The sequence below is a fragment of the Gymnoscopelus microlampas genome (genome assembly GCF_963454915.1).
Source record: "Gymnoscopelus microlampas genome assembly, chromosome: 23".
NCBI classification, from domain to species: domain Eukaryota; kingdom Metazoa; phylum Chordata; class Actinopteri; order Myctophiformes; family Myctophidae; genus Gymnoscopelus; species Gymnoscopelus microlampas.
Window position 1 is genome coordinate 5,696,206 of NC_139960.1, and position 15,096 is coordinate 5,711,301.

Sequence of the window (15,096 nt, forward strand, 5' to 3'; positions counted from 1 at the left end):
CAAAGGTGCTATATAGCACCTTTTAAAGATTGGTGCTATAGCACCAAAAAACGTTCCCCTATGATTACGAGCCAAAGAACAGATTTTGGTGCTATATAGCACCGTTTGTTTTTAGTGTGTACTCCACTACAGTACATCTCAGAGGCAAATATTGTACTTTTACTCCACTACAATTATTTGAAAACTTTAGTTACTTTGCAGATATAAATTATTATATAATAAAACATATTAACCACTTTAGCCCTTTTTTATACCTAGGCTATTTTCAAACATTTTAGTACTCTTACTTTTGGTACTTTAAGTACATTTTGATATCAATACTTTTGGTAACATTTTGAATTCGGGACTTTTACTTGTAACAGAGTACTTCTACTGCAGTATTGATACTTTTTCCACCACTGATAATACCCGAGTGGATCCGAGAAGAACCAGTGCTCAGCGCTGATCGGTACAGAAAAGCATGAAGTGCTACGATGATTACACCGACCTGGGATCAGATTACCACGGCGTAATATACGGGGGAACAGCATTGAGCAGCGCATGCTGTAGTTCAGTGAGAGCAGAGAGTGCACGGCGCATTAAAAACTATACCTCCATGCGAACAAAATGTGCAACATGGCAAGTGCGATCATGGATTCCTTTTTCATCGAGGTGAAAACATGCAATTTAATGTCATTGCCTCTTATTGTAAGCGGAACGAATCGGATCTCGGAACGAGCCTCACGGGTCCGGGTCCGTCTTTTAAAAAAAGATGATGTCGGGTCCGCTCGGATATCTGAACCAATAGGCTCTATTCACAGCAGCCATATTATGAAGAAATTCACAGGTGTTACCAATGATACTAATGAAGGCTCTGTTCCATTCTGGTGGTGTTGTGCATGTTGGCTCAATGGAAACACTCTGCTACACCAGTTGGTCTAAAGTTGGGGTCCTGGGACCCTCATGGGCTTCCAAACTGCCCGTTGCGTGTGTGTAACTCTGAGAGTGTACAAATACGGGTCCATTTGGTTCCATTTGTACACTCTCAGAGTTATGGGGGTCGTGGAAACCACTGTGCTACACTAAATGGAACAGAGCCTTCATTAGTATCATTGGTAACACCTGTGAAGGAAGTGATAATATGGCTGCTGTGCATAGAGCCTATTTCACCAGGTCCATCCGGGGCCCGGTCCGTCATTTGAAAAAGAAAAACTCAGAACCATATTTTTCTTCGAACAAAATTCACGGGTGTTAGGGCTCGGGTCTGTCATTTTGGAGCCGTGAGAGCTCTAGCTTGGAGATCTGCTATCTTCACTGCTCTAGATGTGAGGGCCGCATATATTCACCTGTTAAAACGGAGCTAATTGGTTTACTCATGTACTTTCCCCCCCGAAATGTAGTGGAGTCAAAAGTACAATATTTGCCTTTGAAATGTAGTGGAGTGAAAGTCACAAACTACCAAAAATACATATACTCAAGTAAAGTATGTTTACTCATGTACTCAAGTACATGTATACTTCCCTACAAAGCTGCATGCAGTAACAACCTTTTTTTTTTGAGACAAACACTGACAATATTTGTCCAAAAGGTCAAAACAGCCTTTAGGGGTTTTAGGGTATAAACAGGTCATTACCTCATGTACAGAATATAGCATTAGTGCAACATCAATGATCACCCATTTGGCTGACCAGTTGAAACCCATTAAAGAGATAGTTCACCCAAAAAATGACTTATTTTCTATCAATTACGCACCCCACGAAGCCTTGAAATCATGGAGATTTTTTTTGTTTAGTCGCATTCTTAAGTCAATAATTTGATGACCGGCCGAAAGATGCTATATTGTCTCCGGTAGGAGACACAAAGGAGACACTTTGAGTCTCCTAACGGAGCCGCCGCCTTTCAAGTCTCCATGGGTTGTGTAATCGATAGGGAAAAAAGTCATTTTGGGGGTGAACTGTCCCTTTTTAAAACCTTTTTGATCAAGTTTTATTCTTTCTGTCATTTAGCTTTGGCTTTGAAGGGCAGTGTATAGTACTCAAATTGTTACCCGGCCACCACTGGTCTGGAGGCCAAACAACAGACCCTCTGGAGAAAGAAAAGGCTAGTCTTTTCTGGCACTGGCGCAATGTTTTCTGATCCCCGAGCTTTCCCAGCGCGTTCGGTCACGGTACACCAGTTGATCGATGGAGCTATTATTAATACTATACCCCGACCCGTTATGTAAACATAGTCATACACTAAAAATAAGAGCCAGGCTTTCCAGGAGTCTGCTTGGCTTCAGTTGCTAGGAGCACATCAGTCATTCAGTCAGTCATAACCGAGCCCCGTCACAGTCCGCTAACCTCCTTTTAACCTGGCCCGCCCCGCTCACCCTGAATTAGCCCCCATTAAGCCATTCAAACTGGGAAACGCATCTGTGTAACCACTTGTAAACCACCGTTATCTTATACTTTGGCTATTCCAAAATATCAGAAATACAAGGTCATAGTGCGGCAATCTTTTTAGAGCAAACCCTTTTAACTCAAATCTTTGCTTCTGGGGGGTTCCTGCTGGGGGGGGGGGGTACATTTTGCGGCACTCGTGCCGCGCTATGAGCTTGTAGATCTGCTATTTTTTTTAACAGCCAAAGAAATCTAAACATGACACAGATGCGTTCCCGGATTTAATGGGTTAGGCCAACCTCACACTCTGGCTGAGTGAGTGAGCGAGTGAGTGAGTGAGGCTGAAAGTTATGGATGGCCCGTCTGAGCGCTGTGGCCGGAATGTGCGATCTGAATCAAAGGCCAGATAGTGACATGTGTAATATAAGGGGGTCATGTGTGGGAGGGGCCCGCTGCAACACAGATATATACGCCAGGGGTTTCCAAACCTTTTCAGCTGAGACCCCGAAAGATGACTTTGTTGTAACCCCCCAGGGAACTTACACAAACATACATTATGATATGAATTAATAACTTAAGCCCCGTTTCAAAAATAGTGAAAATAGCCGAGCTTGTAGATCAGCTATTTTCATTATTTATTTTGTTTAGTTTTTTTTATGGATTTTTTTTTAATGAAAAATTATTTTCAATAAGGTTTTATTTTATGTTTTTAATTTCTGAAAAAAGGTTATTTTTTTGTGTGAAAATAAAATGTTGGCCCTATTTTGGGCATGCCATTATAGGTGAGAATTTTCAACACTCTTTCGAAATCTTCAAAAATAGCGGATCTACTGTAAAAAAAAAAAAATTAAATAAATGATCAAATGTAAGTATTTCAAATTGATTAGAATTAGCACTTTTTGACCACATATCTGTCAAAACATTGATACCCTGTAGAATCAAAATGTATTTTAGTCACATCACAGGTCCATCGTTTGTTTTGTTATTTCCAGAAATGGAAAGAAACGATGATCTAGGGAGGGGGGGAGCAAGGAGAAAATAATAAAATATATCTACATACTGTATAATAGCCTACACAAAATCATTGGACTAAGACTCTCCAAAAACGGGATCGGACTCAAAAAGCAGGCATGGGTCGGGCCCCAGACGGCACAGAGCCCCTCTCACAGCCAAGGCAAACATACTGGCTGCTGTTCAAAAAGCCACGAAGACAAAGTATGTGAAAACTCCCTACGGTATTATTAGCTAAAACATCAACAATGTGGTCATCCCCATCGCCGGCACTCAGCACTGGCTTTACTGCACAACAATCACATGCATAAACACCAGATAACAGAGAACTTAGCCACTGCTGCGCTGTGCTGCCCTACAAAGCCCAAGTGTACCAGCGGTGGAAGAAATACTCCGATTGTTTTACTTAAAAGTAGCAATACCACAATGTAAAATGACTTTGTTACCTGGGCAAAAGTACAAAAGTATTGGCATCAATATACTTAAAGTACCAAAAGAGAAAGTAGCCATTAGTCATTACGCAGAATGTCCAATTTTGGAGTTTTGCCAAATTAGTCATGTTCAAAAATAGCTGATATACAAGCCCACATGCATATTTTCAAAGAGACAAAGTATAAAATAGGGCTAAATTGGTTAATGTATGTTTTGTACAGTATATCTGCAAAGTAACTAAAGTGTTCAAGTAATTGTGGTGGAGTAAAACAATATCAAGTAGGTCTATTGAAAAATGGAAACATAGTCAAGTAAAAGTACCTCATAATTGTACTTAAGTATACTGTACCTGAATAAATATAAATAGTTACTTTCCACCACTGGTAGGAATTACATTTCTGGTCTTGGTTGATCTACTTATTTGGGTCAAAGGTCTATTCAAACAGCAATGCTAATCTGTTAAGAAAACTTAGTTGAGGTGCGGAAGAATAGGACAATAAATGAAATAAAGCCGCATCCAGTGTTATTGCAAACTTTTGGTCATAAGACAAGAATCTTATGCAGAATGAAAGTTTGCAATACAATTTGATTTTTGCACAGTTTTGAGTGTGAGGATGCTGTTTAATTCACTCAGGGGATGACCTCATGAATACATGTGAATAATATTACTTACTGTATATAACTATAACCCATTTGGCTGGCCATTTGAAACACTTTAAAGCCATTTTTTTATGAAATGGACGCTTTGTACAGTTACTTGTACGTAAGACTTTGCAGTTTACGTTGTTGGAGATGAGCGCTCAGGGGGGGGGGGGGTTTCACAACGAATACCTCGGCATGCATCTCTAAAATTATCTTTATTGCAGCTATAAATCACTGAGGGAGGGGGACACAGTACTAAATAGTATTGCACACGACGCGGGCCATATCACATTATCCGGGGCCAATAAAACACGCTCTGTGACGCGTAGCGTCTGGCCGTGCATACTTCCCAACATGAATAGCTTGATGATTGTTTGCTCAGGGCGGGCGGCAGGGTGAACGAACACCGTAGGTCAGGTGAATTACCCCTCATGAATATGCAGCCCAGCAACGGACGGCCGTTGGAACGAGGAGTAAATCATAACAATGAGATGTGACCAAATTAACGCTAGAATGACTTTGTAATTATGTGCCTGTGCCCATGAGGAGGCACATACATGATTATAGTTTATGTGCATGTGCGTGTGTGTGTGTGCGCGTGTGAGAGAGACTATGGAGGGGGGGATGTTTGTGAATGTGTGTGCATTGTGCGGGCCAGTGGTGTGTTCTACCGTGTTACGCTGTAGATTCTTTTGGGGAAAAAAGCGTATATAGTCTAATAACCATTTCATCCACTGAAAACGCGATAGCGTATCGCGCATGTTGTGCAGGGAATAATTATCGTATACCCTCCGTAAAAACCTAGAACACACCACTGGTGCTGCAGGCATATAAGGGAAGGGTTGTGTGTGTGTGTGTGTGTGTGTGTGCGCGTGTCCGGTGATGTACGATGGAGGGCAGCAAGCCTTCAGTTTCATTATATACTGTAGTACTATTTTTTTTTTCTTTTTTCTTTTCTTTATTTACCCAGTGTAGTAGCTGAGCACAAGTGCTCATTTTCAGCAACGCCCTGCACATAGAAACACACAGACAGACAGACACATTAAAACCTGGGAGCTGACTAGTGCAACCACAGTCTTATACTGTTGGCCACTACGCAGCTCCACTGGAGCAGTTGGGGTTCAGTGCCTTGCTCAAGGGCACTTCAGTGGTGTTGGGGAAGTGGTGAACATTCACTTCCCCACCCAGACTTTTTCCTGCCGGTCCGGGGATTCGAACCGGCAACCTTCCGGCAACGAGGGTGCTCCTCTAACCTTTAGGCCACCACTGCCCCGACTATAATCATGCAGTGGTGTAAAGTACATTTACTCAAGTACTGTACTCAATGTTGAGGATTTGTTTACTATACTGGAGTATTTCCAATTTTCTGTACTTTTACTTCTACTCCACTACATCTCAGAGGAAAATATTATACTTTTACTCCACTACAATTATTTGACAGCTTTAATTACTAGTTACTTAATAGATTTAGATTATTATCACAAATCATACATTAACCACTTCAGCCCTATATATATTTTGGCCATTTGAAAATAACCGATCTACAAGCTCACAATGCGTCACATCGCGACGCAGTGTGAGCTTGTAGATCGGCTATTTTCAAATTATTTTAATACATTTTGAACTTGTGAAATGGGGCATTCTGCACAATGAGAACTTTTACGTTTGGTACTTTAAGTATATTTTGATGCCAATATTTTTGTACTTTTACTCAAGTACATTTTGATTACCGGACTTATACTTGTACTGCAGTGTTGATACTTTTACTTAAGTAAAAGATGTGAGTACTTTTTCCACCACTGTAATCATGTAGCTGTGTGCGCGTGCGTGCGTCCACAGTACTGTAGGCCTACTTTATGTGTGTGTTTGTTGCTGCTGTTGTGGATCAGTAACGGAAATAATGTACATTGTCATATGGCATACAGTATGTGTGTGCATGTGTGTGTGCTGTGTGCGTTTTGTGGTATAGCAGAAGTGTGTGTACTTGCTGTACTGTGTATTCAGTCTGCCATGCTAATACAGTTGGTCAGAGGTCACACGTCACACAGAGGTCAACGAGAAAGGAGCTACCTATATAATATAAAAATACTTTGTTTTTTTCCGTAAATTAATGCCCTACTTCAGTGATTCTCAAACTTTTTCATGCCAGGGATCCCCAAATTGATATATATTTGGCCGCGGACCCCCATCTGAAAATATGTTGTGCCAGGGACTCCCAGAAGCAAAGATTTGTGTTAAAATGTTCGCTTTAAAAGAAATATATTCAAAGATTTGCACGAATCTTCAAGATTTTTCAAAAATAGCAGATCTACAAGCTCATAGCGCGGCACTCGGTGCCGCGCTATGAGCTTGTATATCTGCTATTTTTGAATAGCCAAAATATAAAAGGTTAAAATGATTGTGATGCTATATTCACACATTTTGCTGGGGACCCCCTGGAACCCCCTCAAGTACCCCTGGGGGTCCCCGGACCCCACTTTGAGAACCAATGCCCTACTTGATCATACTACAGCGTCACACACAAGCACCAAAAGTAGCAGATCTACAAGCTCACTCGCATAACGTTATATTTGAATAACCTAGGGCTTAATTAACGATGTTGATTAATTCAACCATCATCCACCCTTTTGTGCATTTCATAGCGGATAAAAGTCTAGCTAAAATAGTCCCTGGAGAAAAGAAAGATTTACGTCTCAAACAAACCATCCATGATTTCATAAATATGCAAACAGCTAATATTGACCCAATTATTCAGTTCAAGTCATACATGGGCAACTGGCGGCCCCCACCTTCACTTAATGCGGCCCGCAGGTTAATATCAGAATAGTGATATATTATTGATTTCAGCTTTTACAGTTCCAAACATGTACTGTAACATGACCCGCTTTAATTACTTCAGTCTATATCAGTAGCTTACTGGCTAGTATATTTTTTTTCCCCTCTTTTTTATGTCCAATGTATTTGTATTTAAGTTCATGAAGTTGACATAAGTATAACTAAATGCATTTAAATGTTACTTTACAGGATTCCAATTAAAAAATAGCAAACAAATAATCAGCATTCCAATTAATAAAATCACACCCAGTGTGAAGTGGGCGGTGTGTGGTCATCACAACATGACTCACTTAAAAAAAAGGATAAATTACTTTTTTAAAGTCCATACTGCTATTCATAGGGCTGCACATGTGTCATGTGTTTCGCTAGCCAATCACAGTCCTGAATTTGCATAGTCAGCCAATCACATTACAGTAAGTGGTGATGACACTAGCTGTAATGTGATTGGCTGACTTTGCAAAAGTATCGATTTGCATTAACAATGGCAGGGTTAGGGGGTATACAAATCTTTTGGTCGGTGTCCAAAACTCACTTATAGGGGGCGGCTACACCGCCCCAAAAAATGGCAGATCTACAAGCTCAAAACTCGTCACGCTGCGACACGTTTTGAGCTTGTAGATCTGCTATTTTTGCTACTTTTGTGTGACATAGAATGGCCCGCCCGACAGCAATTTTTTGCAATGTGGCCGTCTGGAGTGAATGTATCCCTGTTGCAATGCGCTAGAACCCTGAGATGGAATGCTCAGGTGGAGCACCACACCTACCATCAGCTCAGGGACGTGCACAGATAGACTCTAGGTGTTGCTAGAGCGCCTGCCCTTTGCCCTCTTGACCAGAAGTGCCCTTTTTTTCCAGTTTACAGCAGGGGTCTTCAACAGGGGGTCCGGGACCCCTAGGGGGTCCTCAGTGTTACTACAGGGGTCCACCAAATCTTTATGTGATATGATTTTTCTTTTTTACCATAACCACTCGAAACCTAGCATCCCTTTTCTGAGGAGAACTTTAGCCAAAAATAGCCGATCTACAAGCCCACAACGCCTCGCGCTGCGAGGCGTTGTGGGCTTGTAGATCGGCTATTTTTGGCAAAGAGGTATAGGTGTAGAGGGAAAAAAGAGCAGACCAAGTAAACAACAAAAAGTATAATTTACTTGAGCACCTGCCCCTCAAAATGTCTGTGCACGCCACTGCATCAGCTCCCAGTACTTGCCGCACCCAAGCCGTGCTACAGTACTTATACGCTGAGTAACACGCACATGAAAATAGCCGATGTACATCAAGTACTGTACTTAAGTACAATTTTGAGGTATTTTTACTTCACTGGAGTATTTTCAATTTTCAGTACTTTTACTTCTACTCCACTACATCTCAGAGGCAAATATTGTACTTTTACTCTGCTACAATTATTTGAAAACTTAGTGACTAGTTACTTTGTAGATTTTGATTATCATTACAAAACATACATTAACCACTTCAGCCATGTACACATTTCGGTCATTTAAAAAATATTTTCAATACATTTTATACATTTGAACACTTGTGAAATGGGACCTTCTGCATCATGAGAACTTTCTACTTTTGTTACTTTAATTACATTTTGATGCCAACACTTTTGCCCTTTTACCCAAGTCAATTTTGAATTCAGTTATTTTACTTGCAACAAGAGTATTTCTACATCGCAGTATTGATACTTTTACTTAAGTAAGAAATGTGAGTACTTTTTCCACCACTGAAAGGTGCTGACACCGACTAAATCTGGTGGAGTCGGGGGCATGCTGTGCTGGTTAGGCAGTGTCACCGGGGCAATGGCTGCAGTCATTTCCTCCGACCAGACGTGGCCTGTCCCCATGTGCCACATGGCCCAGAGCGCTGGCACCGCGTCCCTGCCAGGGCCTGGGCACACAGTGTGTCCTGTGAGCCATGTAATCTAACACACAGTAAAAAGCTTCAGTGTTAATTTGACTCTGGGAGTGTGAAAGATTGACCCGTAAGGATCCCCTTATGGTCATTTTTGTTGCCCTCTCAGAGTGGCCTGAGGTTCCGATTCTACAAATGTCTTCTAAATCCTAACAGTTTTTTGAAAAACGTATGTTGCTATGTCAGTGGTTCTCAAACTTGTTCATGTCAAGGACCGCAAAATGTATATGTATTTGGCCGCAGACCCCATCTCAATATATTTTGTTCCAGGGACCCCCCAGAAGCAAAGATTTGAGTCACGAATGTTCGCTTTGAAAATATATATATTCAAAGATGTGCACACATTTTCTTGATTTTTCAAAAATAGCAGATCTACAAGCTCGTAGCGCGGCACTCGGTGCCGCGCTATGAGCTTGTATATCTGCTATTTTTTAATAGCCAAAGTGTAAAATAATGCTTTTTAGCTCAAATAAAAAAATGACACAAATGCGTCCCAGGTCTTAATGGGTTAAAGTAACACTGAGGATTTTGACTGTGTGGCCCTTTCCATTTATAGACGCCCATGTACCTGAGATATATACTTGTTTACAATGAGGCAGTGTGAACCCCCCCACCACCCTGTGTAAAGTAGAACCTTGTTTCACCATGCAGTTCTATATCTGTCTCATCCTACTATACGTGATAGAATGTATTTGTGTATGTGTGTGTACTTTTGTTTATATGTATGAATGCACGCTTGTGTGTAGGGGGATTTGTTTGTTAATTCTGCATTATTTACACACTGTAGTGTGTATATATAGTACACAGCAGTGGTGGAAAAAAGTACTCACATTTCTTACTTAAGTAAAAGTATCAATACTTCAATGTAGAAATCCTCTGTTACAAGTAAACGTCAGAAATTCAGAATGTACTTGAGTACAAGTACAAAAGTAGAAAGTACTCATTATGCAGAAGATCCAATTTCACACGTTTTCAAATGTAAAAAAAAGCTTTTGAAAATAGCCGATCTACAAGCTCACAATGCGCCGATCATGTGAACGCGTTGTCTGCTTGTAGATGAGCAATTTTCAAACTCTTAAACTCTTCCTCATTTAGCTGGAGACACCCTGGAACCCCCCTCAAGGACAAAATATCACATGCATATGGAAATTACACACGGACAAATTAATACTGAGGATTTGTGCTCGCAAGGGGCCCTGGAATAATTTCAATGCACTATGCTGAAATATTATTGATGGCAGTTAGTTTACCATAGAATATCACAGGCTTATATTCACATCATGCATGACCTTGGAATACAATGTAAAACCTTTTTTTTTTTTCAAGCTGCACTCTAGAGCTGTCATGTGGGGGGGGAATCGATTCCTCTGCTTCTTATAATATTTGACTAATTGATTTATAATTAAATAATTATATAATTAAAATGACCGTGTATGTTAACCTCACCCGGGACCCTGATGTCTCTATTTTGTGTATTAGTCACACAAAAAAAGAGACAAAAAAGTTTTTGTTTTTTTTCTAAAATTGTTTGTTGTACAACAAAGTATATACTGTAGGCTTTAAGTGGTTGATTTTTTGTCTCCGCCAGGCCGAAAGGCATGGCGAGAGAGTATGTTTTACCCTCCGTCCGTCCTTCCGTCCGTCCGTGTGTCCGTGTGTCCTGTCTGTGTGTTACCAGCTAATCTCCGGCACCGTTGGTCCGTTCGCTCCGAAACTGTGCACACACACTCCCTGGATGCCAATTCAGAACCTCTGCCCCATTTTTTTCACATGGGCCTGTTATAGCGCCACCAGGAGGCCGATTTGTGCAAAACACATTTTTTTACATTACTCCTACAGATTTTATCCAAATGTCATGCAAATCGGTACACAGTATCTCTATAGTCATGAGATCAACACGGATCTGTCCGATTTCCCATATTCCATCCTGATTGCCTATGGTTGGCTTCCAAAGTTTGCAGGATTGGTCCGTTTTGAACAAAATGCCTCAAACTATGCATGCAGCTTGCGATTTCCGTGAAATTTCACACACACATTCCCACTAGGCCGAGGAAGAAATGCAACCCTTTTCACATTGGCCTGTTATAGCGCCACCAGCAGGTCTAATTTAGCAAAACACATTTTTGGAACAAAATGCCTCAAATCATGAATGCAGTGTCTGATTGCCGTGAAAGACCTAAGAATAAATGGCACCCTTTTCACATTGGCCTATTATAGCGCCACCAGGAGGCCAGAATAACGTACCTGACCTGGCGGAGACCTGTGCTCCGAGGAGCACTTTTTCTAGTTTTTTCTTTTTTACAACTCCAACCCTTCGGACATGGATGGCTAGTGCTCCCCTTCATGGTTGCTAGGCAGAGGTGAACCCCTCCTCACAGAGATGCTATTGTTATTCTTATGGTCAGGCACGAGAGAACACACAAGCCTCCGACCCCAACCAGAGTCTATTGTTGTCTCCGCCAGGCCGAAAGGCATGGCGAGAGAGTATGTTTTACCCTCCGTCCGTGTGTCCGTCCGTGTGTCCGTCCGTGTGTCCGTGTGTCCGTGTGTCCGTGTGTTACCAGCTAATCTCTGGCACCGTTGGCCCGGTCGCTGCGAAACTGTGCACACACACTCCCTGGATGCCAATTCAGAACCTCTGCCTCAATTTTTTCACATGGGCCTGTTATAGCGCCACCAGGAGGCCGATTTGTGCAAAACCCATTTTTCCCCATTACTCCTACAGTTTTTAACCAAACCTCATGTAAATCGGTACACAGTATCTCTATAGTCATGTGATCAACCCTGATCTGTCCGATTTCCCATTGATTAAGGTTGCCATCCAAAGTTTGCAGGATTGGTCCGTTTTGAACAAACTGCCTCAAATCATGAACGCAGCTTGCCATTTCCATAAAATTGCACACACATATTCCCACTAGGCAGAGGAAGAAATGCCACCCTTTTTCACATTGCCCTGTTATAGCGCCACCAGCAGGTCTAATTTAGCAAAACACATTTTTGGAACAAAATGCCTCAAATCATGAATGCAGTTGCCGTGAACGACCTAAGAATAAATGGCACCCTTTCCACATTGGCCTATTATAGCGCCACGAGGAGGCCACAATAATGTACCTGACCTGGCGGAGACCTGTGCTCCGAGGAGCACTTTTTCTAGTTTATCTTAAACCCCTAAGGCAGAGCTTCTCAAACTTTTTCATGTGAAGGAAATGTGGCCACGGACCTCCATCTGAAAACATTTTTGCCCGGGAGCCCCAGAAGAGAAGAGTTGTGTTCATGGAATTCTAAACTTTTCTACGTTCTTTTTTTCTTATAGATCTGCTATTTTTGAACAGTATAAAACATGGATAAAGTGGTTAGAATAATTAAGATAATTGTGATGCCATATTATCTAATTTTTAGCTGAGGATTCCCTGCCAAGGACCCCTGGGGGACCCCACTTTTAGGCCCCGAGGCCATGTGGCGCATTCGAAAGGCAAGGCACATCGACGCGGACGCAAACAGCCAGCGGCCTCGAGATGTCTGTCATCGACCGAGAATGTAACGCTTAACCCATTAAGACCTGGAACTTTGTCATTTTTAGATTTGAGCTAAAAAAGCATTATTTTACACTTTGGGCTATTCAAAAATAGCAGATCTACAAGCTCATAGCGCGGCACCGAGTGCCGCGCTACGAGCTTGTAGATCTGCTATTTTTGAAAAATCGTGAAAATGTGTGCAAATCTTTGAATATATATATATTTTTAAAGCGAACATTTTTAACTCAAATCTTTGCTTCTGGGGGGTCCCTGGAACAAAATATTTTGATGGGGGTCCGCGGCCAAATACATATCATTTTGGGGGTCCTTGACATGACATGAAAAAGATTGAGCACCATTGATATAGAAACATACGTTTTTCAGAAAACTGTTGGGATTTAGGAGACATGTAGAATCGGCTTCAGGTCTCAATGGGTTAAGCCATGCTTCGCCGTACGGCCGCGTCGCTGCGTTATGCCCGTCGGCTCCATCTTCCAGATAACTATGGAGTGGGTCTACGACGCCCTTATCACCCCATCGCTGCCTGCCTGGCGCCAGGCAGAGACGAGGTCTAAAAGGCTACATTAATTCACTGCCCCCCCTCCTCTCTTCTCTCTCTCTGCCCCGCCGGGGGCTTCACTCACCTGCGTAAACCACACTCCGCCGGTAACCCTGGCAACCCACCAGGGCCGTGCCTCTCCTCCTCCTCCTCCTCCTCAAACGATGAGAGCAGTAGTGGAAAGAAGTACTCGGATGTATTTACTTTAAGTAAAAGTTCCAATACCACAATATAAAAATACAAGTAAACAGCCTTTTTTCTAACGTTTCGCTTTGAAAATGTGTCCATTTATTTCCAAAATTGCAGATTTACAAGCTCACAGCGCGTCACATTTCTGAATAGCCAAAGTACATAATAGGGCTTATTTGATTAAAGGGTTGGCCCCCCCCCCAAAATGGATCGATTAGTCACCCCATGAAGACTTCATGGATATTTTTTTGTTTTTGTCTCATTTCTAAGCCGATAATTTGATGACCAATGGACCAGTAGGCAGCGGTTCCGGTAGGGGAGACACAGGAGACTCTTTTGTGTCTCCTACCGGAACCGCTGCCGGTCATCAGATTATTGGCTTTGGAAGGCGACAAAAAAAACAACATATTAATGAATTCAAGTGTCCATGGGGTGACTAATCGATAGGAAAAAAGTCATTTTGGGGGTTAACTATCCCTTTAAGGTATGTTCTGTATTGATAATCTGATTCCCCAAAGAAACTACTAAGTAAAGCTGTCAAATAATTGTAGCAGAGTAAAAAGTACAATATTTTCCAGACAAAAAAGTACAGACAAAATGGAAATGCTCAAGTACAGTAAAAGCACCTCCAGGTGGTACTCGGTTAGCATCCACCCCTGGAGGAGAGTGGATGGAAGAGGAGAGTGGAGCGTAGCTTGACCTGTCACACCCCATCTCCCTCCTAATACATTCATGCAGCCTCTCGGCCAATCATGACATTTCCACAGCCAATTAAGCCATTAAGTCCGGTAACGCATCTGTGTCATTTTAGATTCCTTTGGCTGTTCAAAAAGTAGCAGATATACAAGCTCATGAGTGCCGTGCTGTGAGCTTGTAGATCTGTTATTTTTTGATAAATGGTGAACATTTTTGCAAATCTTTCAATATATATATATTTGGAAGCGAACATTTGTAACTCAAATGTTTGCTTCTGGGGATTCTACAAATGTCTTCTAAATCCTAAAACAAGCAAAGACTTGAGTTACAAATGTTCGCTTTAAAAATATATATATATTAAAGAATTGCACATCTTCACGTTTTTTCCCAAAATAGCAGATCTACAAGCTCATAGCACTCAGTGCCGTGCTATGAGCTTGTAGATCTGCTATTTTTGAATAGCCAAAGAAATCTAAAAAGAGACAGATGCTCTCCCGGATTGAATGGGTTAAGATGAAATGGGAGTTAAAAGGGGAGGAGGAGGGGGGGGGGGGGTGCATGCTGGATGAATAGCTTTGCTTGTCACTTAAAAATGTGCAGGTGCGCAGGAGTGTTTTATAATGTGTGTCTCCCCCCTCCCCCCTATATGGATGCACACTGTACCCTTCACCTTGGCCAAGGATCAATGTCTCTGCACTGTTTCCCTCGCGCTCTATAAACCGCCTTGATCTGAATGAAGATAACATACAAAATGTCCTGTGGACTGTCTGTTCCCTATTATTCTCATGTTTCATTTCAAAGGTTTAACGTTTGATATCGGCAGAAACCTTGTATCCATGTTTCAAATGTTTTTTTTTTGTAAATGAATGGCGTACTTCACATTAAAGTAGTGAAAATAACCGATCTGTGAGCTTGTACGTCGTCTATTTACACAATTTCATTT